Below are 17992 nucleotides of genomic sequence, written 5' to 3' on the forward strand. Positions count from 1 at the left end.
TGGAAATACAAAAAAAATATGAAAATCTGAAAAATGTTTTTAATTTAAATATTGTATAAAGCCTATTGAATGACAAATTAACTGCTCCAGACAAGGGAGAGCAGTCTGTGTGTTCAGGCACATACGTGTGTGTGTGTGTAAACATACATTAACCGTAATAGATTCCAAAGAAAGTCTTGTCATTTCAAGGTAAGGTCAGATTAATTCAGTTCAATGTTTTTATCACACACACAGCTAACAAAGTGCAAAGTCTGTCTGTTCTCATGACATTGGATAATTGATGTTACCCTCATATACAACTCAGGCCTAAATCCTTAAGATAAAGGAATATGCCTTAAAGGCTCAAAACTGATGCCCGCATGTGCACTTCTGACAGGTTTTGGAAAGGCTAGATAATGCTTCAGGCTTTTGTTTCTAGTTAAAAACGTTATGAGTGGGTCAGCTATAAAACCAAGATGCTGAAGCATCTAAAGAAAAGCCTTTATTTAGCAGGGAGATTAAGCATGAAATGCCACAGCTCAACAAATAATTTAAACAGGCAGACGCACTGCTACTGAAAGTAGTACTGCTACTGAGTGTCACTGGTTAGGGATTACTCGTGCTTTTAAACTACCATTTAAACCCTATGCTGGATTGATGTAAAATCCTCAGTTTCCTGCTTGTTTCCATTCAGGAGACCTTGAACTTGCTGATTTAGACCTACGAAACAATGTTGAATTTTTACAATAGGTTGCACTTCCATGAAAATATGTATGTAAAATTAGAAAAATTATGTCACTGTATCATGCATTCATCCAGAGGTAACATACCAAAAAAACCCTAGTTTTTGAACTCGTGTGCAAAAAAAATTGGTGATGAGTTTGAAGAGTCATTAAATCTGTCCTTAAATGAGCAATGTGTACATCCCTAGTTTGCAAGGGAAAAAGTTAAGCTTTTCATTCCAATAGAAATAAATGCATTAAAAGAAATTATGTTTGCAAAAGGGACGTTTATGGGAACTGAAATTACTTTCAGTCAACACCCCTCAAGCATGTCCACACAGTCTGTCTTACCCGGAACAGCAGGGTGGTCCAGTGCTTGCGGAAAGACTGAAGGTGGTGCCATTTACCCAATAACCTGTTGGAAATGCTCAGGCTAGCAAGTGTGCGCACTCGTTTCCTCCATTCTTAGTAAGCGATGAAGTAGTTTATGGTGGATGCATGGCATCTAATTTTTAGCAACGACAAACTTTGCCATCTTTATTTTGCAGGTTGCTTAAAATTTTAAAGTAGACAGTTGATTCTTGTTTCACTTAAATATTTGTCTTGATTTGTCAGGGGCGAGGAGCGTTTCATGCTCTGACAAAAAAGAACAAAAGCCGCGCTCGTGTCTCAAAAGCCGTCCCGTGCTCTCGGTTCATCACCGCAGCTAATGTGTTCAGATTGTACTCGTATAGACATGCACTTAGGCAGACTGGAGGTTGTGAAGGGTGATTATTAATTTCTGAACAGCAGTTGCTGAGTTTTGATCAATTAAAAGGCTAGGTTGTCAGTTGGGTCTTTCTGTTATCTAAATAGTTGGGGGGGATGCAAGTATCTATAAAAGTCTAAAGTTATTTAAAAATGGAAAAGGCAAAGGTGATTCTGATGAATATATAATATGAGCAAGGAAGTGCACTGAATGGTAAGCAAAGGAATGCAGACTTGTGGCCATCACAGTTATGGGCAACTTTTTAAATATTAAAAAATATATATATATATAGTAATACTGTTAATTACAGTTTGAATTTGTCAATAGGAAGAGAAAGAGCAAATTCAATATATGTTTATTGCCGTTTTGGAGATTGTATTGGACAATATTTTCTTCTGAAGTAATATTTTCTAGTCTGTTTTTGCAGAAGATAAAGAGCACCTGTCAAAGCTGCACATCTGGATAAATGGTATCAAATATTTTAAGAAGAGCTGGCCAATGAATTCTCTGCACCATTTAATATTCTTTTTTTTTACAGGGGTGGGGAAATCAGAAGTTGTATCAGTGCAAGCTAATATTATATCTATGTTTAAGAGAAGAAATGAATGATTTAGACAATTGACATTCTATGCGAGTCTGGTACTAACTCTTGACAGACTAGCAGAACAGCCAGTATGGAACTTTATTATGTTGTCCTTTGTCATTAATTAATATGCAATTTATGGTCATAATTTTTTTAAACTAACTTGATTTTTTTTAAACGTGCAATTTAGGTAAAGTAATATTGATTGCCGCAGATTTGGTCATACATGTGGTGCACGAATCATCTAAGAAATAAGAATCGACAAAATGTGTTTCTAGATGTAATTCTGATAGTTCTCAAAATATAGCTGTAAATTTGAATTATTGCAGAGCAGATGAGTTTCCGTGGAGTCATAGGGACATCATACTACATAACTTCTAATGGTCCTGTAAGAAAATAAAATACTTGCCATATCGGTTGGTGACACGGTTATGGGGCCACAGAGGACAAATCTGCATAGTTTGGCCAAGCACAAGCAAACAATGTGCATAATTTAAAACAATCAAATGTAATTGTTGAATTTCTGTAACCCAGAGTTGAAGGCCATGCTTACAGGTCTGGGGACTCTGTCCCAAGGACGTGGCTCTGTAAAGGACATGGAAATCACGCTGAATAATCAGCAAACTGGTAAGGGGCAAACTAATTGTCAAGTGTGATTCCCTTCCAGAAGGGAATTTCAGATGATGTAGAAATTGGTATGACCGTCACTATAGTACAGTATGCAATTCTGGTGTTACGTCCTTTCCTGAAAAAGGTCTCTGAAAGTGGGAGATCTTACAGAGAAGATCACTGAAGATTTAATTGTGTATATACAGGTATACACACAAATATATAGATAAACAGGCACATAAGGAGACTCAAGGAGTGAAATAAGGTTAGTTTTGTATTAAAAATATCTAAAACTGTGCAATTTTTATTGTTATTTTGCTTTATGGATAGAATTTGCCAGTGCCATTAATTAGGTTTCAAGAGAGTGATTGTCATTAACCAGATTTTTTGCATTTGTTTAAAACTGTTTCCCTTATTGTTCCGTAGCCAGTGTTCTTCCTGCACAGGATTTTAATGTTTAGTTGCAACTGGAAGTTGCTTCAAAATGTTCCCTAAAGAAAGGACGTTTTTCGATTATTTTGTTAAAGAAATTCAAGGAAGAGAGGTGCGTTACAAATGTACTAAGTAGAGCGAAGTAGCTCTGTTTTACAGGCAATTTCTTGATTACTGCTTTTGCTATTTATTCCACGAGAAATGCACACGGACTGGCTTTTTCGCTGCGGCATTAATGCTGCCTTTTGGGGTAGAGCTCAGTGTGTTTGAGGCATTTTACTGCGCTTAATTCAACAGCCCAGAATGGATCTGGATAAACTTAACTTTCACTGGATCTCAGACCTGCAGGCTGAAAATTCCTGGCAGGTGCCCAGCGTCGGCTTCTCCCTGAACCGCCAGCTAAGCAGGCGCTTAGTGCCTGCCCGCAAGAGCTGCGTACGGGGGTTAGTGTGGGATCCTCCCTTTGCTTCCCAGACTCGTCTGCGAGCGGGGTGCAGGGGAGTTGGGCCTTCCGCCTAGAGCTGGAACAATCTCTCCAAAACCTTCTGGGTGCCACAACGCAGTTGTCGCCGCAGCCAGGGGCTGCGTGGCTTTGCGTCCCACGGCTCCGTCCTCAGGGGTTTCTGTGCTTCGGCCGCTTGTCCCGAGTCGCCGGGGTGGGGGGCGCGTGCCGCAGCTGGGGAGCAGTCTGGCAACTGCTTACTGCAGTCCCTGTTTGAACGGCCAGGATGGAGAGCAATTTATAATCCTGCTGCGTGCCTTCCTAACGCGTCAGACATGGGCAAACGGTTGAAACGGCCAGCCCCGTTCCGTAGCGAAATAAGATGTTGGGGTTTGGCTTTTTTTACTCTTTTTTTAAACTTTATGTTACAGTTTTGTTATATAATCTTATAACTAAAACATGATTTAAAATTCACAACAGTGTTGAGTTATTTTTAATTCTCCCTGGACTTTTAGCTTTTAAAGAGGTGGCTCACCCCAAGTTGTACTTTTCTCCGTCCACCAGTTTGTCTCCTTCTGCCGCGCGTCCTCCGTGGCCGATTCATGCAACGAATGCTGAGCGCCAGCAGCCTGCAGTCAGGCACGCGTACGATTTGCAGACGACACAGGTTCACCCCAGCCTCGCGCCGCGGGACGAGGCAGCCGAGGCGCTGCCAAAGCGCAGGAAGGCAGCTTCCACGCGTGGGGCGGCAGAGGCTGCGAGGTCGGGAGCCGCAGTAGTTGCCCCGGGTTAAGGGAATTGCCCCGCGGGAAGCGGAGCTCCGGCCGTGCCTTTCTAAGCTCAGCCACGGAAAGTGAAGCGCCCTTCAGTGGGTCTGGCTTGTTGACTCCACAAACTAAGCTTTGGGAGAGGCAGCATGAACTGATTTGCTCCGAATGTTTTCAGAGTTCAGGAGCGGCTGAGATAACTTTGGTGGCTTCTCCATTTGAAATCTGCTTGTCCAGGATATGTTTTCTGTTATCGGGAGAAATTGCGGGCGAGTTTCCTTTTGTCTCTAGATGATTTGAGTAATAACTCACTGCGCATATGGTGAAAGTCTTTTAGAGGGGAGTACAGACATGGCACGCCGTACGTATGGTTTTAGAGTGCCATGTCATCAATTACTGCTTGCAACTAATGACGACGTGGCCTGGTACTCCTAGAACTGAAATCTTAAACTCCCCGATAAGCCCCAGCTGAGGATGTGAGGCCAACTTTTTTTTTGAATTATTTCCTCTAGTGACAAAAGCAAAGTACTATTTAAGACCAGGTTTTTCTAGCTGCTAAACTAAAATAGAGCTGGCTAATTAGAACAAATAAAGCATTTTTAGCTGCGGTGGAGATGTGCAAGTGCCTCGGGATTTCTAACTTTGTTTTCATGCGTTTGCTCTGCCCACTGCCACTGCAGGGCTCTGGCAGCGAAGACCCCCGCCAGGGCTGCAATCCCCTGAGCAACGGGTGTTTCTGCATTCAAACCGGGCTGTGTTGCTTTGGCCCTACGGAGCGCAGACCTGTTCATCGCTTTTCTGCTTCGGGCGGGTGAAGTGCTGAGCAGACCCAGTAGGGATTTGATTTCAGTGCACTCTGGATATCTGTGGAAATTAGTATTATGCTCTGAAGTGCTGTGCTTGACTGTTGCCGCGTATATGAACGCAGAAAGGACGCGGTGCGAGCAGGCATTGTGTGCAAGTGCCTCACATTCCTTCCCTGCTGACCTTTAACACTTGTTGCTTGGGGGAAAGGCTAACCATGCTCTTCAGGAACCGGAGATGCAAAAAGCCATTTGCATATGGATATCTGGTTTTGAAGACTCACCGTCTCTCCTATTGCTTTTGTGTGTTATCTTTATGTATTTAGCTATGGTTTGTGCAAAGCTTGCCCTTGCTTTGCAGAAGTACAGACTAATCCCATTTTCTGATAAAGTAAGAATAGCCTGTAAGCAGAAGCTGACGCTTCATTATCCTGCTCCACTATGGACTTTCTCAGTAATTATCGGAGCGCTCCGTGTGTCAGGTCTCTATCACTAAAATGGGGGATAATATCTTTCTCTTAATGTACAATTAATTCTGACGCAAATCCTTAACACCGAACTTAGGAAGTATTAGCTTTTATTGTTTGCTACATCAAGATGTCATCGTGAAAAGGCAATAACATCCATCTCAGAGAGGTCCAGAGACATTTGTTGGCTTCCATAGAGATGCTAATACTGAAAATGCTAAATGTTGCTAGTAGTCGTGGCAGCAGATGTTAAAATTGCACCCCTACCTGTGCTGTACCCTTTGGGCAACTGCCGTTTTCTCCTGATGTCACAAAGAGTCTAAAGCTTGTTGCCTTTCTCAGTGTATACAATAGAATAGGTTTTTATTGTGAAAACATTGGCAAAGTTGCTGGCTTTGCTGATTCATACACCAGTGAAAAAGCTTTCTGAAGAGCATGAAGGGAAGATTAATGCTATATAGTCCCTAAAGGCAGGGAGAGGCAGTAGATTTTGCAAACTCATCGTGGAACTGTTTTAAAGCGTTTGGGGGGGAGGGGGTGTTTTGTTTTGTTTTGTTTTTTTTAAGTGTGGCTATTTCACTTCTTTCTATATATCTTGCGATGATACCCTTATTCAGTTTTCTGCTCACCCGCCTGATACCTACTGTAGGAACCTCATGAAATTAATAAGTTGCAAGTCATGCAGAGTTAATTGGGAACTGCATTATTGTTGTAGGCTACATAAACATCACTTTGAAAACAAAAATTGAAAGGGTGCCTTAATATGCATTTCCATTTTGGACTTTCTGAATAGCTTTATCTTCCTCCTTTGCAGGCTACAGGAGGCTAAAGCATGGTTATTTCAGGTGGGATTTTGAAAACCCATCTGTGGAAAAGTATAGTGAGATGACTTAATGGTCTGACACCAGACCAAGCTCACCTTTCCATTATTAGCATTAAATACCCTTTTTTGAATGCACATATCTCTATGAACTATGAATTAGTGTCATTCTGCCTATTTTTACAGCTTTTAACTGACAATTTGGCATGTTAATTTGGCATTTTTTATAAGGGTGATCTGATACCAAGAATAAAAATTCCCACTGGCCTCATTGGCAGTATATCTCAAGCATTGGTCATGATTCAGCTCTCTTCCTTAATTCAGCCAAGTCCTAAGCACACACACACAACCAAATATACATAAACGAGTAGCAGAGGCAAAGGAAAGCTAGGTGCTTTTAGTGGCTTACTGAATTTGAGCATAAGAAAACCAGTTTTGTATATATAAATAACAGTGCTGCACTCTTTTTCGTGGTGTGAAAATTGTGTACATAATTTTAGTATGAAACCAGTTTTAGGAGCAAAGGACGAGTAAAACAATAAACGTTTTGAACAGGGTAAAGATTTTTTTGTTTTGGTTTGATTTTTTTTTTGTTTTGGTTTTTTTGCCTATAAGGAGCTGAGCAAGTTCTCTCTCTTATGACTCTTAGGAGGTCACCAAAGAGCAGGACTGATGTTGCCACAGCTGTGTCATTCGTGGTTGGGAGCTGGCCCTGAAAGCAGGGCAGAGCTGCCTCTTACCATTGGAAAGAGTACTATCTAAATTTATTCAAAGTAGCTTGCAGGGGTTTAAGCCATTGAGTACACTCAGAAGAGGAACTGTTTTTATTAGCAGTCTTTAAGTGGTGCTGAATATTGCAATATCTTGTAAACAATGAGTTTGCAGAGCAGTCCGTCCCCAGCAATAGATTACCGAGGCTTAAATGAAGGCTGACCAGAAACCTTGTAACTGTAACCTCAACTGTCAGCTTTTTCCTCTTGTCCTTCAAAAAAGCATTTAAACTTTGACAGAAGCACGGTTAAAATACTTGCAGCTTTCTTGGAGCCACAGATCGCACTAAGGATCTAACCCTCTGCACTTTTAATTTTTGTGTTTCTAAAACCGGAATGATCATTCCTACATAGCTTATAGACGTCTCTTCAAAGATACAGTAGAATTTGCAAACAGAAGAGCTAAGTGCTGTTGTGATTTTGTAGCAGAAGTTGAGAGACTGTACTTAAAGCATCGTTCATGAAGAAGTGTCTTGAAAGAGCCTAACTGCATTTATGGGAAAATGGAGACATGGGTAGTGCAGGAAAGAGCCCCATGCGTGTTACAGCTATGTTAAATTCCTAGAACTAGATGAAGCCCTGACAGTTTTAATAGTTCCTCAGTCTGGCATCCAACCCATCCAGATGTTTCAAATGAGACCTATAGAAATGGTGCTTACTGAGTCCGCAGCTATGTCTAACACTTGTTAGAAGTAACCCGGAGCCAAAAATACTAGCTGATGATTAACATCTAAAGCAGCAGCAATTACAGGAATGTAAGACTAAAATGGAGCTTTCTGGATTATCAGTTCTAATCCCTATTATGTCAGGCAGATATGTTGCATGTCTTCCTCTCATAGTCTAGCCATGCTCCACAGTTTTGCTGCTTGTGGAGCTAGAAACCTTTTTATTTCTGTTTTAAGTTAATTCGTTTCCAGCTTGTGCCCATTTCTTGTGCCAATACTGTTTTTATAGCTCATATGCTTACCCCACCAATATGTATTTTGGAAAGCAATTCTTAGGATTATTTGTTTTGTTTTGTTTGATAGACTAAAACCCCAACCTTTTGCAGTCCATACTTGTCAGAGCAGCTTTCCATTTCTTTAGCCATCCAAAGAGTCCTCTTTTGCACCCAATACAAAGTTTAATTAACTTTTCCTTGAATTTGGAAGACCAGTGCAGTTATTCTAGCTGGGATCTCACCCAGGGACTAAGTTTCCATGAGGAGCCTGAACAGCCAGAGCACCCTGAAGGAGGCACCTTGGTGCAAGCATCTTGCTTGGGGATCTGGAGACAGCTGACAACTACATGGCTGCCTGCGCTCTGTTTTCTGTGGTTTTATGGCTTGCAGTAAAATGATTTCTTACTTGTCTGCCTTTCGGCAGTCTATTTTTAGGGTTTTTAATGCCTAACATCCAGGCTTTTCCTTATATTCCTGCATCTTGGCTTGACAGTCACTCTGGAGGGGAGGACCTTTCCTGTGGCACATAATTTTTACACCTACCAGTTTGATACTTCCAGTGAAGGTATCAAGTAATGTACCTTAAATCCCAACAGTAACATTATCCTGCCTTATCTGTTTCTCTCCAGTTTCCAGTTTTTAGTGTTATGGGATATCTGCCAGGGAAGTACAATAAACACACATAATAAACTGTAGGAACTGCAAGAGCAGTATATATGTACATACTCATTTTATTTTACTTGTTTAGAAATGCTGCCTTTTTTGCTTCTTCACATCAAAAAAAAAAAAAAAAAAGTCCTGAAGAATTTGGAAAATCAAATGTGATCTTTGGCTCCAAGACATCCCCTTTTCTTCAGGGAGATGGTGCTGGGCATTAGCCCAGCACATGCACAGAAATTGTACGTACTGGTGCAGTCTCCGGCTGAGCGAGTTTGTGCAGCCGTGCTCAGCCCCAGCGGGGAGCACGGTGCCGCCGGGAGCGAGCGAGGCGAGGCGAGGGAAACCACTGCTGCCCGCCCTTCTGTGACACAGGGAGATGCTGGGGGCATCCGTGGCTCTTCTGACCACCTCCTAACAACGGGAAGTGTAACCCTAGCTGTGTAACGATAAACCGTCCCTACCTATGAAATGACCAACCTCCACGTTTGGATTAAGCGTGTAGAGATATGCCTGGCTGGACTGCAGGGCAGTCTTTTGAGGGAGCTAAAGGACGTAGGCTGATTTGCTAGGTGTGCTGGTAAATCATGTGAATAACTTAAAATAAAACACCATTATCAAGAGCTGAATAAGAAAATGAGGCAGCTTTTTTATCTGCGTGCATCTTGAGCCTATATTTAACTTACACATATATACAAGTAATTTCCTTTGACTTGGAAATACATCTGTGTTTATGTGGCTTTTGCAGTCTCTGTAAGAATTCAAGGACCTGTGGTGTATCTGTAGATTCATCGTTTGCTGTTTCACTTTCTTAGGTTTCCGTAGATCCAAGCAGAAAGGCTAACAGAGAAATCGCTCGTAGCCTGGGCTCCAAGGCATTGCCTGGCGCGTGCCTGACCGCCGCGCCGTGTGGCGCGCTGTGGCAAAATGCAGCCCCGTTTGACGACTCTTCCCCACAAGGTACAACTGGATGGATTTCAGAAGGAAAAGCCTCCGTTCCTGTACTCTGTTGCCTCCTCTGCATTTGTAAATGTAGATTCTGCCGCCAAACCCACGTGATTTAATTTGCAATATAATCTTTGATTTCATAGATCAAGTCCTTTAACATATTCTTGTATGTTGTAGGTAATGTAATTTTTGCAAATCATGTTCTTAAGCTTTTGGGAGGGAGAGGGAAGAGGAGGCTGCAGTTAAAAGCCAGAAACACAAGACGACTGGAAAGCACAAAGGGCGCTGGCGCAGCAGGGACTGCTTTAACGCCCTGCTTCAACTCTTCTTTAGGCAATTTTGGTCTTGATGGAAATGCTCCTTAGGGGTAATTTTTGTAATAACCGTTTTTAGTTATAATATACCAAAGCTTAGGGGTTTTCCAAAATGAATTCTGCATCCTGACTTGTGCATATCCTCAGGCATGTGAAGGTACCTTTTTTTTGAAAGGAGGGAGAATATAGCTTAGTGAGTGGTCTGAATGCAGGTTTGGGCAAGATTTGGGAGGTAGAATTCTAATTGGTATTTAAATATTGATACCTGCTGTGCATTTCCATAACTCTTTTTCCTGGCTGTTCCTTTTCTGAAGATTGAAAGAAACTATCTCTTGACTGAATATGAGAACAAAAGGAGTTATTTAAAGTGAATAAAAATTAATTATTGTACCAAGGATTGAAAGTCAAGAGACATGAGTTCTATTTCTAGCTCTGTGCCTGGCTTATAATTGCTCTTTGGCAAGCGAGGTCATCGCGTGACGCACGTTTAAATGGACTCTGCCTCCTGAAATAAGCACTTCTTGCTTCTGAGCTGTGAGTGCTGCACGAGCTCTTGCACATGTGTATGAGGCAGTGCCATGAACCAGGTGGGAGAACTAATCCAGCTGAAAAGAAAATTAAAAAATAAACAAAAAAAGCTTGCGAGGGAGAAGAGGGTTTATTTCCTCAGCCAGAACAATTGCCTGATCTGCCTCATTGTCCAGGAGCTCCAACACACCAGCAGCGCTCCCCAGCAGGCAGTGTGTCAGGATGTCAACTTCACTGCTTCTCATTCCCTCGTCTGGAAGAAAATATTTTCAAATATATATATTTTTATTCAAATATATCTATTTATCTTTTATATATTTGTCTTATATTTATCTTTCAGATAATGTGGCTCCCTTGAACTGCCCAAGACTCTAGTCTAGTCAGGAAATCCAAATAATTGTCCAGCAAAGCAGAAGCTAAAGTTCTGACCTCACGTAGACAGAAGGATGGTACAGCTCCATCAGTTGCTTGGTGGGATGGAAATGATGTTACTGTAAAACAACCTTGCAATAGTCGGAAACTTCCTGTTTTTCAAATAGTCATAATAATATCCAAGACAAGATCGTTGTCACACAACCCTGTTAATTCATCCTAGGTGATTAGTCTGTTTGTTTTCCAAATCATAATGTTATGCAACTAATTTTGTTGCAATCTCATTAGATTGTCAGTCTTCTGATGGTTGGTCCTTTTAGATGCATAAATCTAAGTTAGCCAAAGGAAATTGCTGAGATACAGGTGCTACAGATCATTTTCGGTAGCTTCACTTTTCGACCAGTTCTTAGGTGATAAAAATGTAAAGGTTTCCCAGCACAGACTGTTTGAGTTGTAATTATATACACAGAGGTCCTGAAAATTAAACCTAGTTACTGTTCGTGTGCTGTAGCTGTTAGAAACGCTGAATCCCACATGCCCTGGGGAGAAGGGACAAGGAGCCGGGAGCACGTGGGTTGCCACCAGGCAGCGCCCTGCGGGCAGGCACGAGCAGCAAGAAAGGAAGAGGCGTGAAGGTGCGAAGAGACGGTCAGAGGTCCCGTGGAGCTGTAGCGTGAAAGAGCTCCATGGCACCGCCAGGTGAACGAAGGGGAGGCGAGCTGCAAAGCGTAAGCATCGGATTGGGAACTCCCGGGGGTGGAAGAGAGAGTTTGTGGAAACCCCTCCGCAGGGGAGATAACGGAGCAGGTGCGAGAGGTGGTGGGAGAACGGTCAGCCCCAGCAAGGGAGAACTAAGTAGAAAATTGACGGAAAGATGAGGGAAGGATGCGCAAGCGGTGATTGCCAGCAGGGCAAATGAGAAGCGAGAGAGCCCGTGTGTTTGCTGTTGGCCAGTGCTATGGGGAGCGCTGTACCCGGCGCCAGCGCAGCCCGTGCCTGGAGAGCCGCACGGCCGCAGCGTACGTTTGCCTGCTTGGCGAGACCTGGGCCCGAACGCTCCGCGTTTTACAAGATGAAGCTAGTTAGCAATGCTGCTTCCAGAGATCTGTTGAGGACAGCATTGTTCCTAGGGATGTTTTGTGTCAACCAAGTCTTACAAACTGCAGAACAATCTTGCTTTGCGATGGTTTTAAAAAAAAAAAAAAAACCACTACTTCAGTAACTTAAAATTAGAGGGAAGGCATTAAGGGAGCAATCCTGCAGTGGTAGGGCAATAGGCTGGATTACTTGATTAAGTTATGCCATTTTGAACTTGTGAAAAGTGCCTCTGATGTCAAGGTATTACCTAAAACAAATATTCAAAACCTTACGAATAAACAGTCTTCTCTATTATGAAAGTGTAAACTGTTGTGTTGGCTTCACGTCTAACAACAAGCAGTGAATTAACAGTTAATTTAATGTTTCTTCCCAGGTCTGTACCTGGGTATTTCTTTCATTCAGAATTACGTTGGTACAGTTAATCGTGTTGTGGTTGATTGGTCACAGGAGCTCTTTCAAGGGAGGGATATTTTTAGTTGGAGAGTGCTCAGCTGTGCAGGAAGTGTCACCTGCGTTCTCCAAAAACTGATCCTATTCCTTTCCCTGTGCCCCATGGACATTTAAAACAGGCTGATAAGCTTCATGTTACCTTATGGGCAGCTTCTAGTCATTTTCCTGGGTGTTTATTCTGCATTATCCCAGCGTTGCGGAGTTTAGGTTTGAAACACGTTAAAGGAGTGGAGAAAATGGGTATACTTTTCTAAAGCAGTCAAATAATAACAGTTTAAATCCTGTTTTTACAGAAGTTTTAGATATTTGGAAACATGGCCTGCTTTGCATTGACTGAAATATAAGTACCTAATGGTTATATCCCAATTTAAATTATACTTCATTAAAAATATTAACAGATAACTGTTTGATGAATTTCCTGGGTCTACATCTAAATATCCTTATTCTTTCAAATTATATTTTGTCTATAGTTGTGACAGTTTTTCAGTTAGTCGTAGGCAGTTTTGTTTTGTTTTATGATCACTCTGATCATTGTGCGTGATGACTGCAGTCGGGCTCTCTTCCTCATCTCTTACCCTCCCCTAAACGTATACCCTGCCAGCGATTAAGCTTCCAACTGGGCAATAGGAGAAAGTGGTTGAGACTGTAACATTAAAGAAATGAACGTATATCAAATAAATTACAGCAAAATGACAAAAATTGTCTCTCTAAAGCCAGCATTGATAATGTTACAAGTGAGTACAACAGCCTGCAACTAAAAGAAGCAAATTGCTTCATCCATAAATGGACAAACTGATCTCTTCCCTGAAGAGTGACTATCGCTCTAAGCAGCGGAGGTAAGGATCGTTTTCATACCTGAGAAACGTTCAGCGTAAACCTTACCACGCACTGCAGGTTACAGTCAAAATATCTTTAAAAATGTAGTTATTAACATTCGTAAAGAGATCAGAGTACAAACTCCAGTAGACGTCAGTATTATTCTGCTGCCAAACTTTTAATGGTGTTCAGCGTTTGAAGGCACATTACTTGTTTGTGTTTCAGTATTTAATAAAGGAGTAGGGTATGTGGCGATTCTTTTTTCAACATAAATTTTTGCCACTAACCGTTTTCTGCCTTAACATCCCCACCTTTAAAATATGGACAGTGATAAAAGCTATTGCCCCCTTCATTTAGTGCCATAATGAGCAAAAACTTCTTGTACTTTGCTCTTTGAAGTGTAAAATACTTTATATGATTTCGGATGTAATAGTACCATAAAAGCACTTGTCTGTAGTATAAGTTTTATTAAAGCATAACCTTAAGCCTCAGGAACGGAAAACAAGGTAAAAAGTTATCTTCAGTAGAACAGCATAAAGCAGTAATGAAATATCTTACTTGATGCTTTTTTATCTTTATTTACGGGGCTAAAGTATTCCCAGCAATATAGCTACAACTGCTCAGCCTGTCTGTCCTCTAATTTCAAACCCTCGGTGTGTTAATTTCTCACCACTTGGTTTGGCACCGTTCTACGGGTACTTGCAGCGATGCCGCGTGTGACAGCATACAGAGGCTGCCTGCCGCCGGCAGCTCTGTTTGGGCAGTCAGAATTCCTGAGCCGAAGAAACTGTCTGAATTTATCGTAAAAATTATATCATGGGAGATTCTAGTGAGACTAAGGTGAAACGATAATCAAAGTAAGTTACTCTTTGGGAGTGAATTAGTTTCTCTCCTATATCCATTGGAGACTATAATTCTTGCACCCAACAGATAAGATTTGCATAGGGTTTGTCTGCTCTTATCAATATGTTATGGCATGTATAGGAAGGCATTCTGCGAGTTCATGAGCATGCCAAGACCTTCTGCAGCGGCATATGTGAGCTAGAGAAATGTTTTTCTCACATCCTAGAACAAGAAAGCTTTACACTGTGCATTTGAACTCTTAAGACTATCGCCATCATAGCAATTTTTAGGCTAAACTGGTGAATTACATAGCCTAAGCTGGCGTATTTTGGCTTTGTGGAGCGCTGAAGGAACTGGTGCTGAAGGAAGAAGAGGATGGCCTCAATCCAGTGCTCAAGACTAAATGTGCTTATTGGGTATTAGAATGGGTTGGCCTTTCATTTGCATTTGTATTGCAGCGTAAGCAGAGCAGTGACCACAGTAGTCACTGATGGCACTGCACATACATTAGCTTGCTTGATTGCAAGACTGCATGGAGGCAAGGCACAACTTGCTTTAGGTGCGTTCTCGCTGGGTAAGAACTTGCAGTTGTTACCTTAGCATGTATTAAAGCATACCATAAAACACGCTGTGTATTTTGCATGTGTGCATGGATGCCTGAGGCAGTGGCAAGAGGGCTTGTATGTGGATTTTGTTCAGTGGCTAAACAGAACCAAAATTGCCCATCTGGCACCTTTCACAAGCCAGGGGTTGGCAGGCATGCAAAACACAAACTGCACAGGTGAACTGTGCAAGCCAAAGCAGAGACGGCACGCATAACGCGTTTAAGGTAAATGTCCTTTTCGCTGCAAATTGCAATCTGCATCCTTTCATGGCAAAATCTGTGCTCACTGTAGGAAATTCCTGTCATTTTTATCTTGTCATAGAGTCCGTTTTAGCAATGGGGTAATTCTGATGGATGCAAATAACTGTTTTCCTGGGTTCACTGTAGTAAATAATGAGGATCAGAACTGTGTGATCTTGCACTTTTTCTGCTTTGACCTCCAGGGAGGCTTACCTGAGGACGTGTTGTACCTGTGGTTCGCATAAGTGGGGGTAAATGATGCTATGTGAAAACAGAGCAGCCATTTCAGTATTGTTCATGCAACTTTTATCAGGGTTTCTGCTAATAATCCTAATCCTTGGATTACTGAGGCCTTTTGGCTTCCTCGTCCTGGACTGCTTTCCTCGTGCCTGCCTCTGTGCATAGTCCCGCGTTTCATGGAGCGATATATTCTTTCCCTGAAGGTCCAAATCCTCTTAGTGACATCACCGCTGATCTGCTGTAAAACAGACTGACGTCACTTGAGGTATTAGGAGATTTCAAGTAGAAAACAAGCAGGACAGTCAAATGAACTCTTTCAGACAACATCAGCAGTACAAGAAAAGTAACTCCAAGAAACAGAGCTGTTACCAGAGTGTAAAATTTGTCAGGCTAATAGTTCATGAGGTCTAATGTAGGAGAAGGATGAATGCCTTCCTCCAGTCTCCATCCAGCTAATTAGATAACCTGATACCAGCAGGAGATTTCTCCTCAGCTCCAGCTGGTCTTGAAGCAGGAAGACTGACAGTCCTTGTGATTTCATCCTTGCTGAAGTAATACAAATTGTTCTTACCAATGTCTGTTCCAGTATTTTGCACTTACTCAGCACCTTCCCTTTGAAAATCTCAGAAGTGGTTAACAAAAGGGAGATAAAACTCTCTCCCATTTTTGACACAGGGAAAGCCCAGGTAAGCTGTTAAGGACTTCTGGTGTGTATTTTGGAAAGGTGACGCACTCAGATTTTGAATTTAGAACTTGTCAGTTTTCTCTGTTACCTTTGTACCTCTCTGCTGGAAAGAAAATCCAGAGATGGTGATACAGGGCCTCAGAGAGGAAGTCATGTAGCCTACGTGGTCCTCCATCTATAAGGAAGCTTTGTGCAAGTTTCTGGTTTGTTTGAACATGTATTTTTAACCTTGAACTCCAGAACAGAGAGTTTTTTTGTTACTTGATGACAAATTACATGGCAATATTGATGAAGGAATCGCACAGCAGACAAACTGTCCTCGATGACGTTTGTACAGAAATCCGCTGAAGCATCTCTTCAGACCCGCCATGTTCCAGTAGCAAGGTCCTGGGAGGGCAGGCAGGACACAGGGGGGTCCTGGAGAACCTGGAGAACGCAGGTGTGAGCCTCAGGAGCGCTTGAGAGGGAGGAAGAAAGTGAGGTGGGAGACATTTGTATATCCTTTTGTATTTCTTGCGCTAGTTGAATTATCCCCATGATGTTTTTGCGTGGCCATGTTTATTTTTTAGATACATACTCATTGCTCACAGCCATCGCTCTACAGTGAGTTTGCTTGGCTGCATAAGGAATTTGCCCAAAAATGTGTAAGCACTCTAGTCTTTCTGAACATGCTATTTCTGTCTCATAAAAAGCAGCTGCTTTGTGCATCCCTGCAGAGGTGAACCATGAGGCTGGAGGGATCGCAGGACGGCAATCCTGCTACCAGGAGCCCGCGGCTGAGCTGGGGACAGGGGAGTCCGGTGGCTGCAGCCCCACAAAGGCCTCTGTCCTATGGGGAAGCCAACGGAGGGAGGGACAGCAGCCAGGGTAGGGAAGGAGAAGTGAACAGCCAGCAGACGATGCGCATGGTTTGATACGGAGGGTTTGAAACATGGCATCCTGGTGTGTGACAGTCTGCTTGTCAGACACCCTGTGATTTTCAGTATGGTGCAGTTTATTTATCAAAAGGTGGGGGGAAAAAAAAACCCACCCTGTCTACCCTGATACAGGCTCTTTTTGAAAGTAACCATTAATAACGCTATCCTAGAAAACTTAATAGAGCTGAAGGAGACAAAGTAATTTTATGAACAGGCAGTCTGGTAAATAAAAAGGGAAGTGAAACCATATATAGTAGTTCTGTCTCAGATTTGGGAAACCTAGGTTGGGTTTATTAATCCTACAAATTTAATGTAGAACCCCTGTGAAAGTCCTTTGGGCTCCAAGTTCAATCAAACAACTCGCTACAATCCCATCCTAAATGGACAAATGGGGACGTCCTTACCTCTCAGGCTGAATGCATTCAGCATCATTTGTAGTGAGACACTATGCTAACGAGTGTTATACAGATATCTGTCAGGGAGGAAAAACTGCATACAGTTACTTCATACAGTATTTCTATTTATTATACTGTTAATATAAAGCTCCTAATCTACCCTGCTGTTCATGTATGCAAAAGTCCAGAGAGTGAGTTGAGAATTTTTTGATCAAAATTTTACCTTTTCAAGGGTTATTAAAGCCTCTGTGGCAAGTAATGGGAAAGACTTGGGATTTGGTTGAACAGATCCTATTTTACTACTTTTTCATTCCTTGTCTGTGATTTGCTGCTGTATGAACCATGGCAACTAGTGAGCACTAGTCGGGGGTGGCTTGGTAGTATTTGCTTGTCCTGAAACTATTCTAAAAGACATGTGAACTCAAGTGAAATCTTAGCCCAAGTTTCATGGGTTAGATGGAAACAATGAAAACGCTGCCAGGTTTTACAGTTTGTGATTTTGAAACGTCAACTAATTTGGGCTGCCCTACACAAAGAAAGACCAGCAAATCCAGCCCATGCTTTGGATTTTATTTCAAGATGTATGGAAAACATCTGCAATAACAGCAAATACAGAATATGCACATCAGTGTTATAAAAGGAGATGAGACAAGTTCTATTTCCTTGCAAGGCTGAAGAAGCCTGAGACACATTTTTCCATGAATGGTGCTGAGCACCCGCTCGTGTGGATAGAGTTGGGAAGCGCTGGCACTCGTGATATGCAAAAGCGACTGAGGCGATGGGCAGAGTTCAAGAAACGCAGT

General features: G+C 42.1%; 1 protein-coding gene across 14 annotated transcripts in view; it reads left to right on the top strand.

The window, feature by feature from the left end:
• Positions 1-17992, top strand: part of IQSEC1 (IQ motif and Sec7 domain ArfGEF 1) — a 348874-nt gene that overhangs the window by 225602 nt on the left and 105280 nt on the right. The window lies entirely within an intron of this gene.

Source organism: Struthio camelus, chromosome 14 (genome assembly GCF_040807025.1).
Source record: "Struthio camelus isolate bStrCam1 chromosome 14, bStrCam1.hap1, whole genome shotgun sequence".
Lineage (NCBI taxonomy): Eukaryota > Metazoa > Chordata > Aves > Struthioniformes > Struthionidae > Struthio > Struthio camelus.